The sequence below is a fragment of the Athene noctua genome, chromosome 2 (genome assembly GCF_965140245.1).
Source record: "Athene noctua chromosome 2, bAthNoc1.hap1.1, whole genome shotgun sequence".
In the NCBI taxonomy this organism is placed as follows: Eukaryota; Metazoa; Chordata; class Aves; order Strigiformes; family Strigidae; genus Athene; species Athene noctua.
This window is the reverse complement of record NC_134038.1, coordinates 77799225-77811024: the sequence shown is the minus strand read 5'-3', so window position 1 is coordinate 77811024 and position 11800 is coordinate 77799225.

Sequence of the window (11800 nt, the reverse complement as noted above, 5' to 3'; positions counted from 1 at the left end):
CCACTTGAGTTACTCCTTAGCAGTCCGTGATTTTACAGCTCATCTTCCCAAAGGATTTTGGATAGTTTTGTTTTGGATTAAATTGAACCTAAATGGAGACAAATAAACAGGTCCCTCAACTCTGTTCTTTTTATACAAATGTCATAAGAAACAAACCATAGAATTATACCATCTCTTCTTTTAGCCCTGAATATTTGCATTCTTGCTGTCATGTCGCAGTTTTCTCAGGACAATGACTCAGATTCCCCAATTCCTGAGTCAGGATTAAGGTGAAACAACACCAAAGATTCTTCAATTCACAAACCTCAATTTTTATTTGCTCACAACAGGTATTGGTATGGAACTTCATCAGTAAACCTTGCAACCTCTACAAGTGGTAATCTTCAGAACATACACTGACAAACCGCAAACCTTACAACATACACTGACTAGCAGCAGACCTTATGCCCTGACAAGCCTTAAACACGCCCCAACAAGCCTTGCTTTATACACGGGGATACAGGGATAGAGAATGGGAGAGGAAAGGAGAGAAAGAGAGTGAGAACGACAGAAAATAAAGATTTCATCTGTTCTGGTTCCATCGTTGGTCCAGCCAGCCTAGGGGTCCAATTTCAGAGGGGCACCACCACCCAGGGCTTTGACTTGTGTCCTTTTATAATTCCTTGCCCCTCCTTCGGGCAGGCATTTGGACTCATTAGGCTAATTAGACATCACGTGCAGTCTGTGCTCGAATTCTCTTTGCTTTGGTGTATGCATAGTTTATACCTTCCGATTCTTCTAGAAATGGGTCGATGGGCTTGGAGGTCATTGGGGAGTTACTCCCCCTCTCCCTGAAGGTATGACTGACATTTCAGTGCATGTGTCATGAAAACAGCTTCTCTATTGGCTCTTTACAGAGTCTCTCAAGATAGGGAAGTTCAGCCCCAGAAAAGTGTGATCCCACCTCCATGGGACCCCCTCCTCTTGCTGCCTCTTCCTGCCATTGCCTGCATAACCCCAGCATGTTCACAGAGATTGTCTTCTTTACCAAATTTTTTATCGGATGTTTAAGGCATTAACTATGGTTTCATTGGACTGTCATGTCACACTTGCCTCTACGATGGCCCAGGTTAAGCAAGGAGAGGTGAGGATCAGCAATATTTCTGCAAACCTAGCTGGTGTGATATGCTGGTGCTTAGAATGGTTACTTTGTTGATTCACTTTGAAGTACTAAGAAGGCTGAGGAGGCCGTAGAGCTCAGATCTCAACCTTTTTACTTCCATGTTCTGACTTTCACACAATAGGTGGAGATCATGTCTTCAAGCTACTAAGTTAAAGATCATAATAAGGAAGTACTGATCAGTGTTTTGGGGGAAAAAAAAAAAAAAAAAAGGACAAAAAAAAGACACAAGATCCGATCTTATGGAGGCAATTCCAAGCCCTGCCGTTTCATGACCTGTTTTCTTTATTTCCTTCCCTGCCCTGCTGCCATCTTTTAAAAGGGTCTGGTTTCCTACTTTGCTAAAATGATCTCCAACTACATTGTGAGACCTAGCTGGTAGAGACTGCTGCCTTGTAAGAGGCAATAACTCAAAAGCAGCTTTTGATTGAGGAGAGACACAGTTTGCCTGAGACTCTCGCCAATCCCAGTGCTGTCTTGGAAAGGGCCAGGCTGTTTCCTGAAGTAGCTATAGTCTTCTCAGAAGAGATTTCCCCTCACTGATTTAAACTGTGTTCCTATAGACAGAATTTCTGAAGCTACAATGATGCTTTGTCGGTTCTTTCTACGGAGTCAAGGCAGCAGATAGCATGTGAGTGTAGTAGAGGGCATGGGATGGAAGTTTTGGGCACAACATACTCAGAGGTCCACATTTTAAGAACATGGAGAAGAAGGAAGTGTCCTCTGAGAAATCTATAAGTAATGGTGTTAATATACCTGTTCACTCATGTGTCTTATGACTATTTGTTGAAGCTTGCAACAAGTCACTGAAATATCTCTTCAGACAGGGAGACATTACATGTTTCCTTCATAAGTTTGTATAATATGAAGAAATAACACCCAATGCGTTGTTGTGGCACAAGGACAAGAAAAATTATAATCTCTTACATCAGATCTTACTCTACTCTGTTAGTAGCATCTCCATTAAGAAATCTAAATAAATCATATTTCTAACCTTGTCTTCCTAAAGTGAGAATTTCCCTCTAAAGGTAGGAAGCGAGATTTCCTTTGCAAGGATTGATTTTTTTAAGACTGATTGGTTTTAATTCAGTTGTCCTTTAGTGAATGAAACTACTCACTGAAGGTAAGACTCAGAAAATTTGAAAGTCAAATATAGTTTGGATCATCAGAAAAATTTACTTTTATTTTCCAAAGAGCTTCCTTCCCACTGGTGAACTTGTGAGGATGCAGATAATGAAAAAATTCAAACTTCAGGAGACACAATGCCTTGTTTGCCATGGGGAAGTTCAACTGCTTGATTCAGATTATTAATATCGTATTAAAATACCTCATACTAGCATTGCCTGTTTTAGGCCAGTAACACAATGTCCTTGTGTCTACTCTTTTTTTGTTACTTCAGTTTCTTTAAGGTAGTATTTAACTTTGAAGTTATAGAACTAATGACTAAAAATGTAGTCTCATTGCTCCTGAGGTAATTTAATTAATTTGTTATAAAGTGTTTTAATCTGGCTGCTTGTCACAGAGAACAAAACCACAGCTTCCTCTTGGATGAAGATTTGTGTTGGGTTTGTGTGTGGTGGGGTTTTGGTAGCAGAGGAGGGGACTACAGCAGTGGCCCCTGTAAGAAGCTTCTTGAAGCTCCCCCAGCTCCAAGTTGGACCCACTTCTGCACCACGGCCGAGCCAATTAGTTACTGTGCCTCTTCGATAACGTATTTAAGAAGAGGAACCTGAGAGGGGTTTGTGGGGGACTTGCAACCGAGGCATTATGAGAAGGACACCTATGTGAACACTGAGGTCAGTGGAAGGGAAGAAGGAGGAGAAGGGGGGGAGGTGTGCTGGAGCAGAGCCCCCCTGTATCCCATGGTGAGATGGCAGGGCTGCCCCCCTGCCACCCATGGAGGTCACTGGAGGAGCAGAGATTCACCTGCAGCCTGTGGAGGGCCCCACATCAGAGCAGCCAGCTGCACCAAAAGGAGGCCAAGACTCTGAGGGAAGAAGGAACCCCCGCTGTCGTAGCTTGGTGCTGGGAGGACTGCAACACACTGGATGGATCCATGCTGGAGCAGCACAGGAATGGCTGCATCCTGTGGGAAGAACTCACACCGGAGAAATTTCATGGAGGAGTGTCTTCCAGGAGAGGGAAACCACACTGAAGCAGGAGAATAATGTTGCACAGAGTCTCCCCCTTCTCCCAAGGAGGAAGAACTGGCAGACTGACCATAATCCCCATCCCCTGCCCCTGCGCTGCTGTGAGGGAGGAGGTAGAGAGACCGGGATAAGAGCTGAGCCTGGGAAGAAGGGAGGGGTGGAGGGAGGTGTTTTTAAGATGTGGTAATGCTTCTCACTGACCTACTCTGTCTGTTGTTATTGTTAGTGTCTGAATTAAAGTAATGTTGTTTTATTTCTTCCCCTAATAAGTTTGTCTTTTGCCCATAACAGTAATGGGTGAGTCACCCCTCTGTCCTTATCTCGATGGTGAGCCTTTTGCTTCATTTTCTCCTCCCAATTCCTGAGGGGAAGGGATGAGTGAACGTCTGCGTGGTGCTCAGTTTCCATCTGGGCTCAAACCAGGACAAGCAGATAGTGTCTCATACCTTTAATATGATGAAATGCAAGTACAGCATACCTGTGTGATGCAACCTTAGTTCTGTTCTCTGAAGCTGGGAATTGCCACAGGTGTGATTCCATCAGAGTAACACAGCAGCTGAGAGGTGACCAACAGGTTTTCCAACAGTTCACACTCTCCAGGACATGTCCAGGATTTTGTCCCATATGACCTTCATTCTGGTCACCTACAATCTCACTTTAAGCCTCTGATGCATCACCTCCTTCACGCTCAACAGCTCTGATCTCCTTTGTAGCCTTTGCAGCCCATAGGATGGCTGGAGAAGGCACAGAAAGTGGAGTTCATCAGTGTATCTGACCAGACTTGGATCTGCTGAAGGCGGGAGGAGAAAAGAACTGAACAAACCACAGTGTCAAGCTGGATAGGGCTGTGAGAGAAAGGCTGTCCAGCCAAGGAAGTGCATCACTAACAGTGACCTTCAGAGTGTGCTAGTCACCAGGAAACAGTGTTGGGGAGGAGGTAAAGAGGAGGAAGTTTCCTTAACTGCACACTTGTCACTTTTTTTTGAGTAAATGTGTTCCTGGATGGGAGAGCAGAGGTGAAGTTTTCATCTCTCAGAGTTGATCACAATGGGGAGACAAGTAGAAATCCAGAGCAGGAGTTTCTGATTCTTACAGGGGATGATTTGGGCTATTCTAATAATCTGTCTGGAAACACAGGCTTTTACCTTCTTCAAAATGGCTTCTGTCTCCCATTAAAGAAGGCCTAGCATGAATAACCCTGAACAGATTAAAATCATGTTATCTTTTCCTCTTTAAATCTTCCACTTTGCTCGGTCCTTCCTCTCTTCATGGTTCTACATCCTCTTCTGACAAACACTGAACATCAGCCAAATTTAGGGTGTTGAGGCATATTCAGAGGCAATTAAAGTGCAGAGGCTGAAACAGCTGTCAACCGCCAGCCGTCTCCTCTTCCCACTCTGTCTTCTTACAAGGGTTGCCAGCCTTGTGTCAGAGAAGCTAAACAGATGATAAATCAACAGCTGAACAGCTGTAGCTTCCAGCCAGGCATGTTCATACACATGACAATCCTTTTCTAGCTGCCTACGTAAAATAGCTGGGTGGTAAATGGAGACAGTGTGGGTGGCAGTTCACAAGCCATTCGGTTGCATTTGCAGTCAGAGTGGTAGTTTGGGGGTGGAGATGTCGCATGGACAGCCAGGTGTGATTTTTGCCTCAAGCTGCTGGATGTGTGTCAATGAGCCTGGCAGGAACACTGTCTTGGAGACCTTTCATCACTATGTATTTTGTATAGATGTGCAGTACTGCAACAGGAGCAAGATAAACACGTTGCCTTGTTATACCCATGTTCTTTTTCCATTGATATGTTTGGGGTTCTGCTAGGAATTACTTTCAAAATGCTGCTTTATTATGAATATTTATCCTGGCTTATTACACAGCAGTTAAATACTTAACATAGAATTTTTTTACATTCAAAAAATATTAATTGTTCTGTACCAAAGATGGTCTAAGCCAATTGTTAATTTTTTCTTGTGTTCTATTTTGTTTCTCCTCCTCATGTAGAGAAAGTTTGAAAGAATACAGGTTTTGGAAGGGTTATTTTAACTCAGAGATTAGGAATTTCTGCCTTTAAAACTTGTCAGTTTTCTTAAGAGAGAATATGCTGGCAGCACTAACACCTAATTGAAGACAATGAAATCTTACAGGCTTTATTTCTTCAAAAGCTTATTTAGACATGGAAATTAAATTGTGATAACAAGTACAGAGAGGGTTTTAAGAGTAATTTTAGGTGTAGAAAATAATTTATGAGAGAGTTCATGAACAAGTGAAGTTTGTGCTAAATGTCTATAAAACTCTTGAAAGTATTTATCTAGGTGGGATCTGAAGAGTTGTACAAAATCTGCCTTCCTGTCCTGGTTAATGCAGAACCCTGCAGACAGCTGCTTTTGTAAGAAGGATCACTTGCCTTTGAATGACAGGTTGAGAGAAGACATTAAGGAGACTCTTGTGAAAGTTCATGGGAATGAACTGGTTAGGATTCCTCCCTTACTCATGTTTGCAAGCTAGGAGGTCCCAGGATCATCTTTAAATTGTCATTCTCCAGGCTATTGTGTAGAGGGCAGCTGAGGGCATACAGAATCTGCTGTGTGAATCCTGGCAAGCAGAACAGTGTGGTTGCATGTGCTCTAAAATTGAAGGAAAAATAGATCTGGCTAGATCTTCTGCTGGGAAAATAATTGCTAAGTAATGCATTGTTCCTCGTAGGAACAATATTACAATAAAAACGCTTTCCCTCAGATCTGTTGAATGTAAATTTTCTGCTGAGGAGACCAAGATGCTATTAAAAAAACAGGATAAAAAAGTGCTAAGACATATGGGACAAACTGTGGGAGAGCTGATGTAAAATTTGCTTAGTGAGGATGTGCCCTGCAGCCCTTATCTGCCATGTTAATGTGGCACCACATAGGGCACCAGGTGCTTCTGTGCTAAACCGGGAAGCATCATTTATGCAGAGCAGAATGACTGTGGATAGAATTTTTTAAAAGGTACGTCGGGTGTCAGCAAAGACTATCGTAGTGAAAGATGTAGCTCGCTTTTATTAGCTTCCAAGCTAAATCAAAGCCATATTTGATCTCGTACAGATTTCTAGAAGCTAATTTATCGTGTGTGGTCAGCTGCCTTTTTCATGGGTTCATCCTGCCCACTGGTCCTCATCTATAGGCAACACATGCACATACCTATATGCTCTTTAAATAGAAACTGTTGCAGCACACCTCCCTCTCCTTAAATATGTCTATGTCCTGCATCTCCACCTTCAAAGCTATTATTTTTAACTGTTCTTGGGCCACAACTAAATCACTTGGACATCTCAAGAAGGAGATTTCCAGAAGAGAAATAGCTTGATGCCAGTATAAAAGTGCTGACCTGAGCCATATTCACATTGGCCCATGGATAAGTGAGGAGAGGAGTACAGAAGATCAAAGGAGAGTAAGATTTTTGGCAGGGTTTTTAGGCAACATTAATGTGCAGCAGCTGTAGGATAGATATAGATAGTGATAGGAAAGTATAATATGGTTTAGCAGGTCCTTTAGAATGAGGATAGGAACAAGGAAGGGAAAAGTGTGAGTCAGTAAGAGAGCATGGCTGAACATTTAATCTGATGGAGAGAAAGACCTGGACTAGGAATAAAGAGACCAAATGAGATGGAGTGGACAGATGTGGGTGTTGGCCAGGGAGTGCAGGAAAATGGGCAGAGCACTGACTCATCTGTCAGCACATACATTTGCCATTTGTACTTTGAAGGAGCTAAAGTACGGGCCAGGGACCAGCAGAACAGTATTCAGACACGTCTCCCCTGGACTTTCTACCAGCTCTCCAACTTTGTTGCACCAAATCCTTCTAGCTCAATACTGTAGCCATATAGCATCTTACAAACTTCCTCTGACTCCCCTGAGACATGATAAACAGCCTCACCATCAGTTCTTTCCAGTTCATGGACAGACTGTGGACAGAGATCAGCTGGGACTTCTCCAGGACTTCGTGAGTTTGTCAGTACCACTTCATTTTGGGTCCTTATGTATATGCAGTGAAACATTTGTCATCCTGAAGGCTGTAGATGAACAGAACATACCTGAATATCCCAAAGCCCCCTTGTGATGACACTGCCTGTATCTCCTGTCTGTGAATATCGGCAGTGAACGTCATAGTTATCTGCAACGGCAGGCTGCACTCCTCAGCCATGTGAACTGAGTTAAGGAGTCTGTTCATGATATAGGTGCCTAATCTCAGCAAGCTTTGCCTTCACAGTAAATCTATGCCTCTGAGCTCCTGGACTGATAAGCACCCTATGCACATGTAGGTAACACTGAAGAAACATCATTTCATGTGATGAGATCAGAAAAGGCATGAGGAAGGACTGAAATATCAGTGTTGAAATAGATCAGGATTTCTGGTTGCCTGTGGCTACTGTGCTTAGGTTGAGCTAGGAGAATAGCTGTTGCCCTTCCAGGCAGATCATGGGCTGGAGTGGGGAGAGGCTGCCGTTCCTGCTGCCACATGACAAGGTGAAGCACCCTTGTAATTTCATGAAGGGGCAGCTTCATTTTTTTCCCATGCCTCCAAACCACCACTGGTTCAAAGCACCCAGAAGGCTGGAAACAGCTCCAGATTCCTCCAGTGAGGCCACAGGCAGGCCTCACAGGCCAATGGTCCTTTCTGCTGAGTCCTGGTGTCCAGACAGTTCACTGATGATTCTTGTGCTTCCCAGCTGAGTGAGACCTCCAACTGCCCTGCAGGCAGGAGCCTGCCTTTGAACAGTCTGGCCCCCGGTACTACAACTCTAACGAGAACCTCTTTATTTGTTTGTCATAGTTGCTGCCAGATGAAGCTCACAATGAGATACTCTTGCAGAGCCTCTGGCAGAGCTCATGGTGTGGTATTGACTGATGCCATGGAGCAGGTAGATGGAGCATTCATTCTGCTCACAGAAATGCAAAGCTTGCTCAGCTGTCTTTTTCTTTTGGTGTGGTGGCAAGGATGCATGAACATCCTTCTCATTGGAAAGTTAATTTTCACAGGACAGATGTCCTTATGGCTGTAGGTCTGCCTAGTGGGACCTGGTGAGCCTCTTTTCATCATTTTGATCACAAAGCTGTAGCTGTTTTCTCATTCAGAGTTGCCTGGTGATATCTATGAAGTTTATCCCAGGTGGTTCCTCATGAGGTCGTGATAGACATGCTTCATGACACTTATTTTTGTTGAAGTAATTTCTTGAGAATGTACTCAGAAGGTGACAGACATTAATACAACGTAAACCTCAAGCTTTTTAGGATTGTGCAAAGTTCTCAGAACCCAGCTAAGCCATGCCACTACCAGTGTGGAGAGTTAAGATCTGTGCTGCCAATGAATCTTGCATGGTGGGAGAAAACAGGAGAACAAAATGCATTGAATGAATAACTCTTGTGCAGTCTCTGCCTCTTACTTGCTCAGTTCATCTACCATGAATTAGGAGGAATTCAATCTGACTGGCCATGCGGACAATTCCACTGAAGTGATTCTGAGCATAAAGCCATGTTATTGGCCTTTCCAACTACACACACATATCACTTCCTGGATGAAAAGTGCTTCCCTGACAACTTTGTTGCCTTTTTTTTAACAGCTTCTCTTGATTACTTCCTTTCTCGATGGTCTAAGTCATGCTGTCCAGAGGCAATCCTTTCTGACAGTCAGGTTCTCATGGGATGCTGTGTCAGGCACTCAGCCAGTACCTATGTGATGCAGTCATCCTCCTCTAGCTTCTTGTTTGTATAGATTGACCAGTCCCTCTGCACCTCTAGTGGGGACTCGATAGTTCTCTTCCTTAACTTACCTATGAGAACAATACATAGTACCAGTCTATACCCCATACTACCCAGTGGGATGCTTCATGAGTGCCATTGCATAAATCTTTGGTTGACTCTTGGCTGTGATGTGCAGACCACTTTGGAGTCTTCCCTTGCACTGTATCTTTTAGGAGTGGAAAGCCAAAACTACAAGGATCCATCTACAACAGCTGTCCTGAGGATGTGGAAGCTGCCTCTTTCACACTTTGCCCTGTATTTCTTCCTGTTGTTTTCTGCTTTCTGCATCCTTGTGACAAGGGAAATCCTTCCCCTGCCCTGAGTCTAATATATTTCTTGTTGATGACAGGTTATGGTGCATAATGGGCTACTTAGCCTGGCTGTAAGGATCCTATTGCCTGGTGCTGGCCTGGAAACAATCTGTTGTTACTAGCACTGGCTCTGGCATAGGGCTAGGAGACAGGGTGGAAGCTGTTTGGCCTTGATTGCACCATTTCTGGGATAGACAGCTCTGCCTCAGCTTTCTGCACAGCTGCTAAGAACAATTTCTTGACATTCGTAGTGCATGGCGTAATTCTTTCCTGGGCCTGATTCAAACGCTCTCATTCATTTTGAACTCACTCATTTGGGCCGCATGCAACCCCGCAAGAATTATGGAGAAAATATTTCAGTCTCACAGAAATTACACTGCAGTTACCCACAAGGAAGAAAAAATGCTCTATGATGTCTTGGAGCATCATCCAGGAAAGTTTAAAATCAGATCTGCTAGAACAAAGTATTTACAGTATACACTAGGAAAGATGAAACCTTTTCTAGATCAAGTAGAGCTCTGGCTGAGTGCCCAGCCTTGCTGCCAAACAGCTGGCTTTGCTGTTGGAGGAAGTACGTTTCTCTGGAGGAATCTTTACAAAGGTTAACAGAGGTAATAGACCTTGTTCTCACAGACCAAAATTACCTGGAGACTTCACTAATATCCATTCCAAATGCTTGCCGGAGAGCCTTTAAGAAAACAGATTTACTTAAAATGAAAGTCCGTTCAAAGGCTGCCATTCAAAATGCCCGTGGAGGCATGCTTTCCTAGGCTGAAAAAATGGTGTTATGGAGAGCAATCTATATAAACAATAAAGCCGTTCTTTGTATTTTGTATTTTTCCCCTACATCTCATGCTACACTCATGTACTTTAGAACATATTTAAGTTGTGAATCACTACTAAATGTAGGACCAAATGCTACTTCTGGTCAGTACCAGTGTTTTCCTTTCTGTTCTTTGGATAAACAGCACTTTGCCTAAAATTCACTAGCACAAACAGAAATGATTCTATGTTAAAGAGCCTTGATAATCTTCTTTTAAAAACACAACAAAGTAAAAAACAACAAAGTAAAACCTTGCTTCTGTAAGCAATCTTTTCTCTATAGTAATTTTTCCAGACAGGGTCTAATACTGTCATACTAATGAGAACAGTAATGACGTACTAATACAAAGTCATGTGAGGGACTTACAGAAGCTTGCTTTTCCTAGCTGCCCACAGTCTCACTTGCTTTGCTTTCTATTGATGCTTGGAAGGCCTCTCTACTCAGTCTGCACATATATGGGCCAGTCTGCATTAGTTATTTTTACGTATGAGTACTTCACTTTTGGGAAGTGGATAGAGAAGTTAAATTCTCTGTGCGAACATCAGATAGTAATTCTGCTTGTGCAAATGGTTGCAGATTTTGTATTTATGTCACCATTATATTATTTTATTTTGTCACCAAAATATATCTTACTAAAAGGAAATTAATTCAGGGCAACAAATGTTATAAAAGTTAGATCTCATTAGTCAAGAAACAGAAGGAGCATTAGCAATGACCAAGCACAACAAATGATTTTCAAATATCTCATATCCAGTAACCCCTCTTGTGATCAGTTCATGCGGTAAACCATGAATTCACTATGTGCAAAACAAAGTTACATGAATAAGACATTGAATAGTTTTGCTTTTTTAAAAAAATTGAAGGTGTGTAGAGAAAATCTGAGCAGAGAATAGACTAAATATACCAGCAGCTGGAGTGGAGCTGTGGGTGTCAGAGTTTTGCATGCCCCAGTGATGTTAGTTGTGAAGAGTGAGGATCCAGGGCCACTTGCTGCATGCCCTCCATGTCTAAGCACAGTTAATGGTGGATTCATATGTTAATACAGACACCAAATGATAAAAGATTACATTACTACTTGATGAAAAATAAGATATTTTTTGTTATCTGCAGTGTTACTTGTAATTTATCTTTCTGATCTGTATCAAAAATGGGAATATTCAAGAAAATCTCTGAGATTTAGCCACAGTAGCAGACAGGGTTATATTTGCAGAGGAGTTGCCTGTTTTGTCTACTTTGAATTGAAATGAAAAGCTGTTGCAATAGAAACTCATCTAGTATGAAGAATTAGGAAACAAAGTACAATTACTTCACTTTTTGCTAGTAACACTTTTAAAAGTAGCAATTATAGCATATTATCCTTTGAGGCTTGAAATGTCTACCTTCCAAAACATTGCATGACAGTTTAAGAAAACCACTTAAAGCAATTGACAATATACTTTTGCCCTCAAGTGCCATGTAATTGTTTTATTTTGCAATTTTATAAAATAAAAATTTGTAGTGTGTGTGTGGCAAGGTTTTGGTAGTGGGGGGCCTACATGGGTGGCTTCTGTGAGAAGCTGCTAGAGGCTTCCCATATGTCT